Source organism: Dreissena polymorpha, chromosome 7, assembly GCF_020536995.1.
Source record: "Dreissena polymorpha isolate Duluth1 chromosome 7, UMN_Dpol_1.0, whole genome shotgun sequence".
Classification (NCBI taxonomy): Eukaryota; Metazoa; Mollusca; class Bivalvia; order Myida; family Dreissenidae; genus Dreissena; species Dreissena polymorpha.
The window spans coordinates 63,180,420-63,196,508 of NC_068361.1; the positions used below are offsets into that span (position 1 = coordinate 63,180,420).

Here is a 16,089-nt window from a genome sequence, read left to right on the forward strand (position 1 = left end):
AGTTTCATGATCCTAGGCGTAAGCTTTCTTGAGTTATCATCCTGAAACTATTTTACTGTGTCAAGTCACAGTGACCTTTACCTTTGACCTAGTGACCTGAAAATCAATAGGGGTCATCTGCGAGTCATGATCAATGTACCTATGAAGTTTCTTGATCCTAGGCATAAGCGTTCTAGAGTTATCATCCGGAAACCATTTTTCTAAGTTGAGTCACTGTGACCTTTACCTTTGACCTAGTGACAATAGAGGTCATCTGCGAGTCATGATCAATGCACCTATAAAGATTCATGATCCTAGGCATAAGTGTTCCAGAGTTATCATCCGGAAACCATTTTACTATTTCATGTCATCGTGACCTTGACCTTCGACCTAGTGACCTCAAAATTAATAGGGGTCATCTGCGAGTCATGATCAATGTGCCTATGAAGTTTCATGATCCTAGGCATAAGCGTTCATAAGTTATCATCCGGAAACCATTTTACTATTTCTGGTCATATGACCTTGACCTTTGACCTAGTGACCTGAAAATCAATAGGGTTCATCTGCTAGTCATGATCAATGTACCTATGAAGTTTCATGATCCTAGGCATAAGCGTTGTTGAGTTAGCATCCGGAAACCATTTTACTATTTCGGGTCACCGGGACCTTGACCTTTGACCTAGTGACCTGAAAATCAATAGGGGTCATCTGCGAGTCATGATCAATGTACCTATGAAGTTTCATGATCCTAGGCCTTAGCGTTCTTGAGTTATCATCCGGAAACCATTTGACTATTTCGGATCACCGTGACCTTGACCTTCGACCTAGTGACCTCAAAATCAATAGGGTTCATCTGCGAGTCATGATCAATGTACCTATGAAGTGTCATGATCCTAGGCCTAAGCATTCTTGAGTTATCATCCAGAAACCATTTTACTATAAGGGGCATAATGTGAACAAACTTGGTAGAGAACTATAAGATGTCACTACATACAAAATTTGGTAGCCATAGGCCCAATGGTTATGGACAGGAAGATTGTTAAAGTTTGCACAAAAGAGGCTTTATATAAGCATATGTTCAGTTTTGTGACCTCCGGGGCAGGGTCAGAGGACTATTAGATGTCACTAGATACCAAATTTAGTAGCCCTAGGCTCTACACTTATGAACTAGAAGATTTTTAAAGTTTGCACAAAATAGGCCTTATTTAAGCATATGTTCATTTTGTGACCCCCGGGGCAGAGTCAAATTTGACCCCAAGGGCATAATTTGAAAAAACTTGGTAGAGAACTATTAGATGTCACTACATACCAAATGTGGTAGCACTAGGCCCAATGGTTATGGTCAAGAAGATTTTTAAAGTTTGCACAAAATAGGCTGTATATAAGCATGTGTTCAATTTTTTGACCCCCGGGGCGGGGTCAAATTTGATCCCCGGGGCATAATTTGAATAATCTACGTAGAGAACTATAGGATGTCACTGCATACCAAATTTGGTAGCCCTAGATCCTACGGTTATGGACAAGAAGATTTTTTAAGTTTCCACAAAATAGGCTTTTTATATAAGCATATGTTCAGTTTTGTGACCCCCGGGGCAGGGTCAAATTTGACCCCAGGGGCATAATTTGAACAAATTTGGTAAAGGACTATTAGATGCCACTACATACCAAATTCGGTAGCCTTATGCCATACGGTAATGGACAAGTAGATTTTTAAAGTTTGCACAAAATAGGCCTTATTTAAGCGTATGTTCATTTTTGTAAACCCCGGGGCAGGGTCAAATTTGACCCCATGGGCATAATTTGAACAAACTAAGTAGAGAACTCTTAGATGTCACTACATACCGAATTTGGTAGCCCTAGGCCCTTCGGTTATGGACAAAAAGATTTTTAAAGTTTGCACAAAATAGGCTTTATATCAGCATATGTTCATTTTTGGGACCCCCGGGGCCCCGGGTGTACTTTGTCCAGGGTTTTCCATGGAAATCCATGGAAAATATGAGGCTGGAGTATTCGGACTAAGTTTCCAGCCTTTTCCAGCGTCAATATTTAAAAAAAAGTGTGGAAAATTGTCCATGGTATGTGGAAATAGCCTGGAATAATTTCCATGGTTTTCCAGGCTTCCTGGAATAATTACCATGGAACAATTTCCAGGGTTTTCCAGCCAGCATGGAATAAATACTGTCCGAATACTCCATGTAATCTGGAAAACCATGGAAAACCATGGATTTTTTTCCAGGGTTTTCCAGATTACATGGAGTATTCGGACGGTATTTTTTCCATGCTGGCTGGAAAACCCTGGAAAATGTTCCAGGTTTTTTCTTTGTTTAATATTCCATGGATGCCTGGTATAACATGGAAAATTGTCCAGCGTTTACCATGGTCACTGAATAGAAAAAGAAATTTCTGGTCTAAAAACAATATTCATGTATTAAATGAATACAATACTCACAGCTTAAATAAATCATAATTTAAGGTTAAATTAAAACAAAACAAAAAATTAACATAATGCCTTAGTTTCTTCGATGTATTATTTTGTTCACAATTCATCAAAATATAACATCAGATTACAAATTGTGTTACATTTATTTAACAAATTATTCAGATCAAACAAGTGTTGTTTAATACATGCTTACAAAGCCTCTAGGTCCATTATCATACATCAGGCCCTTACATAACAGAACAGGCGCTACTTTAAAAGTTAAAAAGTATAATGCAACCTTAACAACATGTATTCAAAGTAACAAAATACAAGCAAGTCAAGTAATATACAGTAACAATTCACGAACCCTGTACAAACGATATACAAGAAACAAAATGAAAAATTTAAGTTATTTTAGCTACTTCATGTTTGTCACAATATATGTAGCTGCCCATGAGAACAATTAAGAATACTATTTTTCTCAGCTACTTTCACTTTAATGCAATTTAGGTGCTCAATTTCATTAAAATACTTTTATATAATTTTATTGTTCAAAGAAATTCAGAACATGAATGCATGTACATGTATTACTTTCCAAGTGACAGTTTAAAATATAATTGCAAGTCTAAAACTTGTGAAAGGAGCTTAGTAAATTATAAGTACCCAGGTGGGATAAAATTACAGTTTTTAAAAACTTTTTTGTTAATTAGCTGGGAATTCAGTAGGTCGTGGATCTTTTATAGAACTTGTACTGCTGTTATACTGTACGGCTCCTGCATGATCTCTGAAAGAAAAACAAAGCAAAGAATATTACAAGAAAGTCATAAGTTTTTTACATTCATCTGTAAAAGTAAATGTGCAGCAATCATGTGATTGAATATCTATACTTCAATGCTCATTCATATTTTAATCTATTTTAGATATTTCATATCACTGCTCAATTCGGTACATCTGGCTTTTTTGTATTTGAGCGAACATTTACGATCCTAAGTAGTTAGCAATTATTTCTTTTCCATTTACTGAAATTTATTCTCTTAAAGTTTGCAAGCGGGCTTTAATCTACTTGCAAACAGGCAACCACATAGGAAAACTGAGACTTTCAAGTGAATAAATTGTTGATTTAACTTATATTTTTATATGACTCTCTTTTATTTTGAAATTTGTATTGTTGTTTTCTTAAATGCCCCAAAACGGGGTACACTAGCATGTATCTGGAAACTCAAACATATATAGGAATTTTATATTCAGATATTGCTATATGAAAGATATGCTAATTTGCTAATTCATATAAAAATAACCTGTAATTGAAACTAGACCAAAATATTGGATACCAAAAAGACAAAATACTTTCAGGTGGTTAACACTAAATTACTTATATGAGCCCGGGGCATAACAATATTTACCATGAATTTGTGGCCATGTTAGTCCTCTTGGTAAATGCGCCAAAAGAGCCGCTTTGCTGTCTTGGGTTATTTCCCTGCCAAACTCTGCAGTATCTTCCATCAACTGGTCAGCTACAGTTAAATCACATAATGAAAATGTATATAGAAAATAATTCAAGTATTGTTTTAAATATTTAGTAAAATTGTCTTTAAATAATAACTTACAATGAAGTTAATACATCACAAAGCATAGCATAACAAAATTTGTAGGTATGATTAGTACAAATTTATTATTGCTATAATTAGAATGATGTGTAATTCTATTGGTATGAAAATGTACAGTGAAACCTAAAAAACAATGCTATTGGTTTAATTATTTTATTTATAAACATTAACAGCATTAATGAGCATTGAGTTCTCATCATGCACAGCACATAACTCCCTTAGCCTCAGTTCCCTAGCCATGCATTATAAACTTCCGATACTACATTCAAGCTTATTAATATCTCCACATAGGACTTCCTTTATCAAGCTGCAAACTGCACTTTGTGAAAATGTGTGTGACAGCTGCTTTTAAACTTCTATATTTGCCATACTTTTACCTAAAATGTCACATAAAAAAGGTCTACAATGATGACATAAGAAGAATAAATTTAAAGGAATATTTAGAAATAATGAAAAGCACAAACCTTCAGTTGTTGTTCTATTCCTAGACAGACTTCTGAAACACTTGTATGCATCACTTTTTAACAACATTTCATGTCACTTTCCAAATGATATCCATACATTATTATTTTAAGAAATTCTTGTTAATGGAAAAACTCATTAAGTTAAACTCTACTGTTTGTGAAATTACATTAACTTCATTTTAACAACAAGTTTAACCTGCATTTTTTCTTCAATACGCCTTCTCCAGAATTTCAATCTAACAGGTAAACTTTCTGTATTTGAACTCAGCCAATCAGAAAAGGCTGTGATATTTTATAACCAATAGATTAGCCGCAGACACATCTGACTCACACACAGGCACCTCAGATAGTTTGTTAATTGCAAACCTGGACTGTAGTTAAATATTGAGTGTGTATACACCTTGAACAGGGTTAAGGAATTTAAACTTGTAGACATTGCTTTGAAAGTTACTACTATTACTTCTACTACTAGTACTACTACTACTACTACTACTTCTGCAAAACTACTACTACTATTACAACAGCCACAACAACAACAACAACTACCTACTACTACTACTACTACTACTACTACTACTGCTACTACTACTACTACTACTACTTCTACTTCTACTACTACTACTACTACTACTACTACATCTACTACTATTACTACTACTACTACTACTACTACTACTACTACTGCTGCTACTACTGCTACTACTACTAACTACTACTACTACTTCAACTACTACTACTGCTTCAACTACTACTACTACTGCTACTGCTGCTGCTACTGCTGCTACTACTCCTGCTGCTGCTACTACTACTACTGCTACTGCTGCTGCTGCTACTATTACAACTCCTGCTGCAGCGACTACTACTACTACTGCTGCTGCTGCTGTTACTACTACTACTACTTCTACCACTACTACTGCTGCTACTTCTACTTCTACTACTACTACTACTACTACTACTACTACTACTACTACTACTACTACTACTACTACTACTACTACTACTACCTCAACTACTACTGCTACTACTACTGCTACTACTACTGATGCTGCTGATGCTGCTACTGCTACTACTGCTGCTGCTGCTACTTCTACTACTACTACTGCTGCTGCTGCTAATGCTACTTCCTTAACTACTACTACTACTGCTGCTACTAGTATTGTTATTATCCCCACGCTTTTTGAAAAAAAGGTGGGGATATTGTGGTGATCTCCGCCGTCCGTCCGTCCGTCCGTCTGTCCGTCCGTCTGTCCGTCCGTCTGTCCGTCCGTCCTGGCCACTATCTCCTCCTACACTAAAAGCACTAGAACCTTGAAATTTACACACATGGTAGCTATGAGCATATGTGCGACCCTGCACTATTTGGAATTTTGATCTGACCCCTGGGTCAAAAGTTATAGGGGTTGGGGTGGGGCCGCGTCAGAAATTATCACTCATTTTTTTAGGTTATTTTACATTTACTTCTTTATTTCTACACCGATTCACTTCAAATTGATACTGGACCTCACCTATGACAATACGGTCAATCTCAACCATGCATGGCCCCATTCCCAACCCTGGGGCGCCCCGCCCACATAGGCCACACCCACCAAAAATTTCCATTTACTATAATTTTTTCATTTCTACACGGATTCACTTCAAATTGATACTGAACTTTTGTTATGACATTAGGGTCAATCTCAACTATGCATGGCCCCAATCCCAACCCTGGGGCGCCCGCCCACATAGGCCACACCCACCAAAAAATTCCATTTACTATAATTTTTTCATTTCTACACGGATTCACTTCAAATTGATACTGAACTTCTCTTATGACATTAGGGTCAATCTCAACTATGCATGGCCCCATAACCAACCCTGGGGCCCCGCCCACATAGACCACACCCACCCAAAATTGCCTTTACTATAATTTCTTCATTTCTACACCGATTCACTTCAAATTGATATTGAACTTCTCTTATGACAATACAGTCAATCTCAACTATGCATGGCCCCATTACCAACCCTGGGGCGCCCCGCCCACATAGACCACACCCACCCAAAATTGCCTTTTACTATAATTTCTTCATTTCTACACCGATTCACTTCAAATTGATACTGAACCTCTCTTATGACAATACGGTCAATCTCAACTATGCATGGCCCCATTACCAACCCTGGGGCGCCCTGCCCACATATGTCACACCCACCCAAAATTGCCTTTTACTATAACTTCTTCATTTCTACACCAATTCACTTCTAATTGATGATGAACTTCTCTTATGACAATACGGTCAATCTCAGCTATGCATGGCCCCATTACCAACCCTGGGGCACACCTAGGTCAAACATTCGGCGTGGGGATACGCGTCGGCCTCTGCCGCGCCATTTCTAGTTATTATTTATACTACTATTGCTACCATTACTGCTACTATTCCTGTAAATGCTAAAACAACAACACAATAGTAACTGCTACTGTCACTTAAATTTGCACCAATAGTATAATTATCAGTAGTTTAACTGCTTGTACAACTTATACAACAACCACTTTTACTTCTACTCCTACAACATATTCTACTGCCAGCACCAGCATTACTACTTCTACTACTACTACTACTACTACTACTATAACTACTACTATTTCTGCCCAAACTATGCACATTGTTTTATGTTTTATTCATATGTTGTGTAAATTGTTGAACTCTGATTTACTTTGAATAAAATGTGTTGCATTTTTATAAGTTATTTTCTCCTCGTATAAAGTCTAAGTTTTTTCCAGGGTTAGCTGAAAATGTTAGAGTCTTTTCCATGCTTAAAAAATTCTATGTTCCACTTTCCATGCTATCTGGAAATATTTTCCAGGGTTATCCAGCCTAAATCCAGCGTTTGCCATTCCTTTTCCATGCTTTTCCATCCAAGGCTGGAAAATGCTTGGAAAAAAAGTCCACGTTTCATGGACATTTCTAGAACAAAACCCTGGAAAACCCTGGAAATTGTTTCAAATTCCAGGGATTACCATGGAATTCCATGTTATACCATGGATTTCCAGCCTAAGTTCCATGATTACCCTGGACAATGTACACCCGGGGCAGGGTAAAATTGGACCCCAGGGGCATAATTTGAACAAATTTGGTAGAGGACTATTAGATGTCACTACATACAAAATGTGGTAGCACTAGGCCCAATGGTTATGGACAAGTAGATTTTTAAAGTTTGCACAAAATAGGCTTTATATTAGCATATGTTCAATTAATTGACCCCCGGGGCGGGGTCAAATTTGATCCCAGGGGCATAATTTGAACAAATTTGAAAGAGGTTCATCCCAGGAACATTTGTGAGAAGTTTTATCAGAATTGGACTTGTTGTTTTGGAGAAGATGTTTAAAGAAAAAACTAACGCACGGACGCACGCACGACGGACACAGGACCATGACATAAGCCCCGATGGCCTCTGGCCAGTGGAGCTAAAAAACACTTGATTAATGTTCGAAATTAAATCATTTGATAAATGACATTACTATTATTTGAGCCAGGTCACAGGGAAAGGGCAGTCTAATCAGTATCCAATTAAACTATTTGTTATATATTGTCAGAAAACCGCTTTTAAGCAAACAGCTTTCAAGCAACTGCAGGCTGATCTGGATCCAAACTGGCCACAATAGCCTTAATGTCTCTTTTACTAAGACACAGTTCATTTGACTAAAAAATTATATTTAATACAGTCGATTGGTGTATAACTGATAGCTAAGGACTTCGAGTCTCATTTCAACGTAAACACCTTGCATTCAGAAATTAAACCTTTAAACCTCGAAAGACAAATGTCTTTCCTATTGAACAATGATAGGCATTTTGTATTCAATTAATAGAACACTATAAATCTTTACATAAATAAAAGTATTTTGCAAAAAACTTTTAACCTATCTGTTACTCACTAAAATCCGCTATACATCAATCGACTGTACTAAAATAGAAAGAAGAAATAATACAAACCCGTAATATGAGTAAAGACTTACTCACTTAGTAATCAATGTTTTCAGGACATCTTGGTGATCTGCAAATCCCATGTGATACGTTGATATCGGGTATCAGTCATTCAATAATCACAAAATGCTCAAATACAATTTACAAAGCAAAATGTGACTTAAATTGATAACTAACAATACCAGTCAAGCTGTCAAGTCTTAAGATCCAGGAAGTCCTGCATTCACATCGAATGTATCCTTTGAATTCAATCCATTGTTGTCATTAGCGGAGATTTAGTTAATAAATAACTTATATATCGTAAATGACAGTTTCTAAATAGCCAAAAAAGCCGATGTATGCTGAAAGAAAGATTTGATACAAGTGTGAACATTCATGGGCGCCACCATTGTTGTATGACCTTGAGGGGTGTGTAGAAACACCGAAATCCCCCTTATTACTGAAATCCCCCGAAATCCCCCCAAATCCCCCTTAATATTGTTTATTTATCAATTTTGACTGTACCGTTGTTTTGTAAGGCCTAAAAAAAAAAATCGTTTGTTTCCACTGACATGGCCAAAAAAATTAGGGTAGGTAGGTAGGCAAATAATTTTATTTTTAAAAATAATTTTTTTTTTTAGAAATTGTCGTACATGGTGCATTTTCTTCTCATGTTTTGTGTATAACTGTATGTACAATAAATTTGATGATGTCTGTAATGCTATATGACTATATTTAAATGCTTTTATGAAATAAAAACTTGCTGTTCATTAATATTGAATGTGTTGCTTTCCTTAATTCCGAGTTTAATGTTGACTTCTGGCAACGGCTTAAATATACCATTTTATGACCAATAAAAGGCATAACTATAACAAGTCACAGAGAGCTTGACCCTCAGTGTCTATAGGGATTCAGTGTTGTTATACTTTCTGGTCCTTTGGGTTCATGCAGTGTATTCTATATTATTTATTATTTATAATATATTAAATACCTCAAAAGCAGTGCTACGGGAACGCCAGTGGTGTTGCATTTAACATTATCACCATGGAAAGACCCAATCAAACCGGATGTGCTTTTATATTTCTTGGATGCAGTTAATGTTCCCAAAGGACCACATTTTCAGATTTTATTATGTACTGGTGGCGTGGGGTCTATCTACCCATGAATTTCAGGAACAGAACAGAAAATTTATTACGACTTGTATTATATACATACAATTACACACACAAAAATCAATAAACAAGCACAAAATCAAATCACACCAAGCACAGAAAAGCAGACATTTAATGCTTCTTGTATCAAACTATACTTATAAATTTAAACAAGAAATGTGTTTGTTAGAAACACCATGTCCCCTACTGCGCCGCTTTGAAGCTAAATCTTTGACCTTGAAGGATGACCTTGACCTTTCACCACTCAAAATGTGCAGGTCCATGAGATACACATGCATGCCAAGAATGAAGTTGCTATCTTCAATCTTGCAAAAGTAATTGCAAATGTTAAAGTTGGGGCAAACAAACAAACAAACAAATAAACCAACATACAGGGCAAAAACAATATGTCCCCCACTATAGCACTATGACTGTGCTTGCCCTGAAAATGATAACATTTTTACTTATTAAATATAACTAGAATTTTGACATGGACAATTATGCTTGGACAGAGACAAATACACTATATATACAGTAGACAAAATGAAAAATGGCTTAACTGTTTGCAGTCAGAAGTCCTACCATAATGATCATCTTTACATTCAGCTGTGAAAGTTGAAGCAAAATTTGTCAAGCAGAGGAGTTGAACACACACAATTTTGTAATAATAAATTCAAAAGTGAAAAAAAAAGACAAAGGACCATAATCCTGCCAGAAATAATTCTAGGCAATATTCATTTCTTGGAGATCCAATGTAACAGTTTAGTAGAGATGCACCCAGTCGTTAAAGAGGATTTTAAAACATGAAATCTTTAAACTTTGTATTCCATTGTGGAAAAAAAATTGCTATCTTGAATTGCCAATTACAAAACCATCCAGCAAGCTATTAAAACAGTCAGTTGCAGACCATATGAATGACTTAAAATTGTCAAAACTTTGGCAAAGACACAAACTGGTATTACTTTTTCCTTCAACAGTACAGCCAAGTTACCATTACCGGATCAGTAGCGTAATTAAGTTGTGCTGGTGAAAAACAATGAACGGTTTGAGACTTCTTTAACACCAGTTTGATTAAAAATTACCGTTGCTAACTGATTCAGCACATTGTCTTATTTTTACACGCAGACAAAATCTTAAACATGAATCAAAACTGAAATGGACATTTGCATGCCGAAAGACTACTAAATGGCCTTTAAAATAATGGGTAAACTTCTTACTTTCCAACAGAGTTATAGCAAGTGGCCACAAAAAATGTTCAACCTCGATTTGGAAACGAGACAGAAGTCAACAAAGTCGTATATACATGTCAGCAAAACATACCGAAATGTTTGACAAAGAGACGCTCCAATTACGTCTCAATCAATGCGTTTAAATAATAGGCCTTGAAGATGCTATGTGCAAAATATCATCTAACAATTTCAACTATTTATCGCAAAACGCAGTCTTGAACATCAAAGTGATCCGCTATGCGTAATGATCCGGTAATGGCGCTGGGCGCCGCCATCTTGTTTATGTTGAAAGTTTAATGTACGGCGCCGATAACGTTGAACGCTTATTGAGCGCGCCGAAAAATACGCGGTCCGATTTTTTTCGAATTTTGGGCTCAAAAAAGATTAGGACCGGCGGCAAAAAATTAGGTAGGGTCGGGCCACCGGAAACAAACAACTTTTTTTGTTACGCCTAATATAAACAAGATGCGTTTGTGAAACACAATGTCCCCCTAAATGAAGTTTGACCTTGAAGGATGACCTTGACCCTTCACCACTAAAAATGTGCAGCTCCATGAGATACACATGCATTTCAAATATAAAATTTCTAGCTTCAATATTGCAGAAGTGACATTACATGAGCAATTTTGACCCATATATTTGACCTTTAAGGATGACCTTGACCTTGACCTTTCACCACTCAAAATGTGCAGCTCCATGAGATACACATGAATGCCAAATATCAAGTTGCTATCTTCAATATTTCAAAAGTATTCATAAAATAAGCGATTTGGGCCACATATATTTGACCTCTGACCTTGAAGGATGACCTTGACTTTGACCTTTCACCACTCAAAATGTGCAGCTCCATGAGATACACATGCATGCCAAATATCAAGTTGCTATCGTCAATATTTCAAAAGTATTCATAAAATAAGCGATTTGGGCCACATATATTTGACCTCTGACCTTGAAGGATGACCTTGACTTTGACCTTTCACCACTCAAAATGTGCAGCTCCATGAGATACACATGCATGCCAAATATCAAGTTGCTATCTTCAATATTGCAAAAGTATTCATAAAATGAGCGATTTTGGCCACATATATTTGACCTCTGACCTTGAAGAATGACCTTGACCATGACCTTTCACCACTCAAAATGTGCAGCTCTATGAGCTACACATGCATGCCAAATATCAAGTTGCTATATTCAATATAGCAAAAGTTATTGCAAAATGTTAAAGTTAGCGCAAACCAACCAACCAACAGACCAACCAACCAACAGACCAACCAACAGACAGGGCAAAAACAATATGTCCCCCACTACTATAGTGGAGGACATAAAAAGCCCCAGATGAATTTTTGACACTTGAAGGTCTTTAAAGCGGGGATTTTGGTACCTGATCGTGCTTGTGCAAATATGCACTATGAATTCATACTGGGAATCCCAATAATAATGTTTATAGTTTAGTTTTTCACGATCAAACTTGGATAAAAACAATGTTTCATCAGTGACTTCAGTGTATTTTGCAACATTCTATATCAATATCCACAGTATTTTGAGAAATAATCAATATTAAGGGGGATTTCAGGGGATTTCTGGGGATTTCTGTAATTACGGTGATTTTGGTATTTCTACACACCGAGCATTATCTCAATCGGACTGGCTCGGTCTTTTACATAGGTCGCCATTGTGAAGATTTTTTTTATGGTATCATACTTTAGACAATGCTGAAACAGCATCGTCAAAAACCATTTTCTATTTTAGTAACAGCGACCTTTATCATAGCCTGATCGGCCCCAAATGCAATCCTATGTTAGGTCTGCATAAGCTACATACACACACAATTTAATTTCAATATTAAATCCACACTCACAACTTTGCCATGAATGGTCCCAAGCCTGGTGAAAAATTAAAATTAGGTGTGGAGCCAGATAACCTTTCCTATGAAAATCTACTAGTTACGAAAATGCAAAACAGCCTAAGAACAGACATTTCAGACCTGGTAGAAGATGGACCTCCAGCAGATAATGATGCATGACGGTGAAAGCTAATATAAACTGGCAGCCAAACAGGCCAAAGACTATAATCTTATGCAGGACCACAACCACAATCGGAACAAGGAATGTCCAAACCATGTACAAGACCATGAAGACAGCGCAAGTGGCCGCAGAAATGAGGAAGTTGAGCCTCACCACCTCACCATCCCAAATTTGAAATCCAGAAAATGAAGCAGGGGGTCTGGAGCAGGTCCTCAACAGGGATAAAGGGCAGAGCCCCTATGGAGGGAAACCCCTGAACACTAACTTGTTGTACTTGTTTATATTCTTTCTAGTTGCAACTTTTGGCAAGTACAATGCGAAAATATAATAAACCAGACCACCCGTATCTGCGCATGTGTATTTGTCATATAAAATGAAATAAAGAAATTAGAAAATTCATTAAAACAACAGGAGCTGCAATGTCACGCAAGGTTTTGTGGTCTCATTTGATATCTTCTGACCTACTGCTTGATGCGCAGGCTCGACCATAGCTACGTTGGCGGCATATGGCATAAGACCTATTTTTGCATTCCACAGGTCTTTAAAAATAAATTTGTTTCTTATTAATGGAACATCAGTCTTTTTACAATACTTTTTGATAGGTAATTGAAGTCAAACTGAGTTATTTATAGCAAACTGGCAAATTTTGGTAGCCTATTCAGTCGTTGAAGAACAATTTCCATACCGACTGAACGAGTACCGCAAGCATTTGTGCATAGATAATGAAACAATTTCCATCTTATCATGACACTATTATATTTCGGTATTTTTTTCTTCACTCATATTGAAAGCAATTATAACTGTCTTATCAATGTTTATTGATAGTCGATTATATCTTCCCCACACAATTCATTAACATAGCACTGGGTCAAAATGTATTATTTAAACATATATCAACAAGAGCACCGCCAAGTGGGTGCAGACCCCTCATCTATTTTTCTTTTTAAAGGTGAAGGGACCTTTCTCAATACTTCAATCAAAAAGGAGGGAGGGGTGTAATGTTTGAGTCTGGTCATTTATTACAATATCTTTCAAAAATGAAAAAAATAATGAGTGGGGGATTATTGGGTGGAGCATGGGGGATGGTTTGGGTGGAGTCTATTGTGGTATGTCAGGTAAGTGTTGTATTGTCAAAGTATGAATCAAATATGATCATAAATAAAGAAATTATGGCAATTATAGCAAAATGTAATACCCTCATAATAGTAAGAAAGTATTTGATGTTTGAAAGCAATAGCCTTGATACTTTAGAAGTACAATGGATCTAAACACAAAATTTAACCAAATATTCAAAGTTACTAAGTCAAAAAAGGGCCATAATTCTGTCAAAATGCCAGTCAGAGTTACATAACTTTAACAGTCCCCTTAAGATAGTTAGTAAGTGTTGCAAGTATGAAAGCAATAGCTTTGATACTTTAGGAATAAAGTGGACCTAATTAAACACACAACTTAATCAACTTTTCAATTTTCTAAGTATAAAAGGGGTCATAATTCTGTGAAAATGCCAGTCAGATTTACATTACTTTTCCTGCACAGTCCCCTTATGATAGTAAGTAAGTGTTGCAAGTATAAAAGCAATAGCTTTGATACTTAAGGAATAAAGTGGACCTAAATTCAAAACTTAACAAAAAAAATAATTTTCTAAGTATAAAAGGGGCATAATTTCTGTCAAAATGCCAGTCAGAGTTACATAACTTTGCTGAACAGTCCCCTTATGATAGTTAGTAAGCATTGCAAGTATGAAAGCAATAGCTTTGATACTTTAGGAATAAAGTGGACGTAAACACAAAACTTAACCAAAATTTCAATTTTCTAAGTATAAAAAGGCACATAATTCTGTAAAATACCAGCCAGAGTTATCTAACTTTGCCTGCCCAGTCCCCTCATGAAAGTTAGTAAGTGTGCCATGTTTTAATGCAATAGCTTTGATACTTTATGAGAAAAGTGGACCTAAACACAAAACTTTACCGGACACCGACGCAGATGCTCAGTTGATGACAATACATGTAGATCTTTCTTTTTTTTTAAATAGATTAGCTTAAAACAATAATATCGAAAATGATCAAAACAAAACTGTTTTCTGTTGAGTTCAAGTGAATATGGATACATTATTTCCGATTGTCAGGAATTTTCTCAATACACAGCATTTTACTTATCGTAATAAAAAAATAATGAAATGGAATTTATATTCATATTAAAGGGGCCTTTTCACAGATGTTGGCATGTTTTGAAGTTTGTCATTAAATGCTTTATATTGATAAATGTAAACATAGGATACAAAAAGCTCCAGTAAAAAATCAACAATAAAATTAAACAAGAGCTGTCACCATAGGATGACTTATGCCCCCTATAAACGCTTGATAGAAGTTATGAGCTTTTTTCGAAACCTAAACGCAGATTTCGAAACCTAAACGCGGACCCTAAGTTCAAGGTCAAGGTCACAGGGGTGAAAATGTTTGTGCATATGGAAAGGCCTCGTCCATATACACATGCATTCCAAATATGAAGGTTATATCTCAAGGGACATAGAAGTTATGAGCATTTTTCGAAACTTAAACGCAGATTTCTAAACCTAAACGCATATGTTCAAGGTCAAGGTCACAGGGGTGAACATTTTTGTGCGTATGGAAAGGCCTCGTCCATATACACATGCATACCAAATATGAAGGTTATATCTCAAGGGACATAGAAGTTATGAGCATTTTTCGAAACCTAAACGCAAAGTGTGACAGAAAGACAGACAGACGGACAGACAGACGGACAGACGGACGGACAGTCTGATCACCATATGCCCCCTTTTCTTTGAAAGGGGGCATAAAAAAGACAAAAATGGTAACCCTCGGCAGGGCTCGAACCACTGACCCCTGGAGTCCTGGAGTAAATAGTCTACCACTTAGACCACTCGGCCATTCTTCTGAATGCAATTACAGATGTATTTTATACTTTATATAAGCAATCCTCGTGTTTCACAAAATCAAACGTCAACAAAAGAACTCTCCAAATTATTAATTCGTTTCGCGTTGCAACGCTTTATAATTTTTGTCAAAATATGCACATAATGGCTATTTTAGAGCATGGTAAATGTTCAGTATTACTATTTCCTCACAAATATCATAACTAAAACGAAAATTTGCGAATCTGACACAACTTTTTGCCAATTTACCAAAACTTGAAAAGGCCCCTTTAAAATAAAACATTTTTACCACTAGTGCTTTGATGCTACACAGGGTGTTTTTTTTTGGCCCGATTTTATAGCCGAAATTCGGCTATGTTCCCAATCC

At 36.4% G+C, this 16,089-nt stretch overlaps 1 long non-coding RNA gene across 1 annotated transcript; it reads right to left on the reverse strand.

Moving 5' to 3' along the window:
• Nucleotides 1–3,072: 3,072 nt before the first annotated feature.
• Nucleotides 3,073–5,044, reverse strand: LOC127837348 (uncharacterized). Its single transcript, XR_008029246.1, has 3 exons — nucleotides 4,470–5,044; nucleotides 3,802–3,912; nucleotides 3,073–3,182 (listed from the first exon to the last, which is right to left on the reverse strand). It is a non-coding gene; the product is annotated as an uncharacterized LOC127837348 (long non-coding RNA).
• Nucleotides 5,045–16,089: the final 11,045 nt, after the last annotated feature.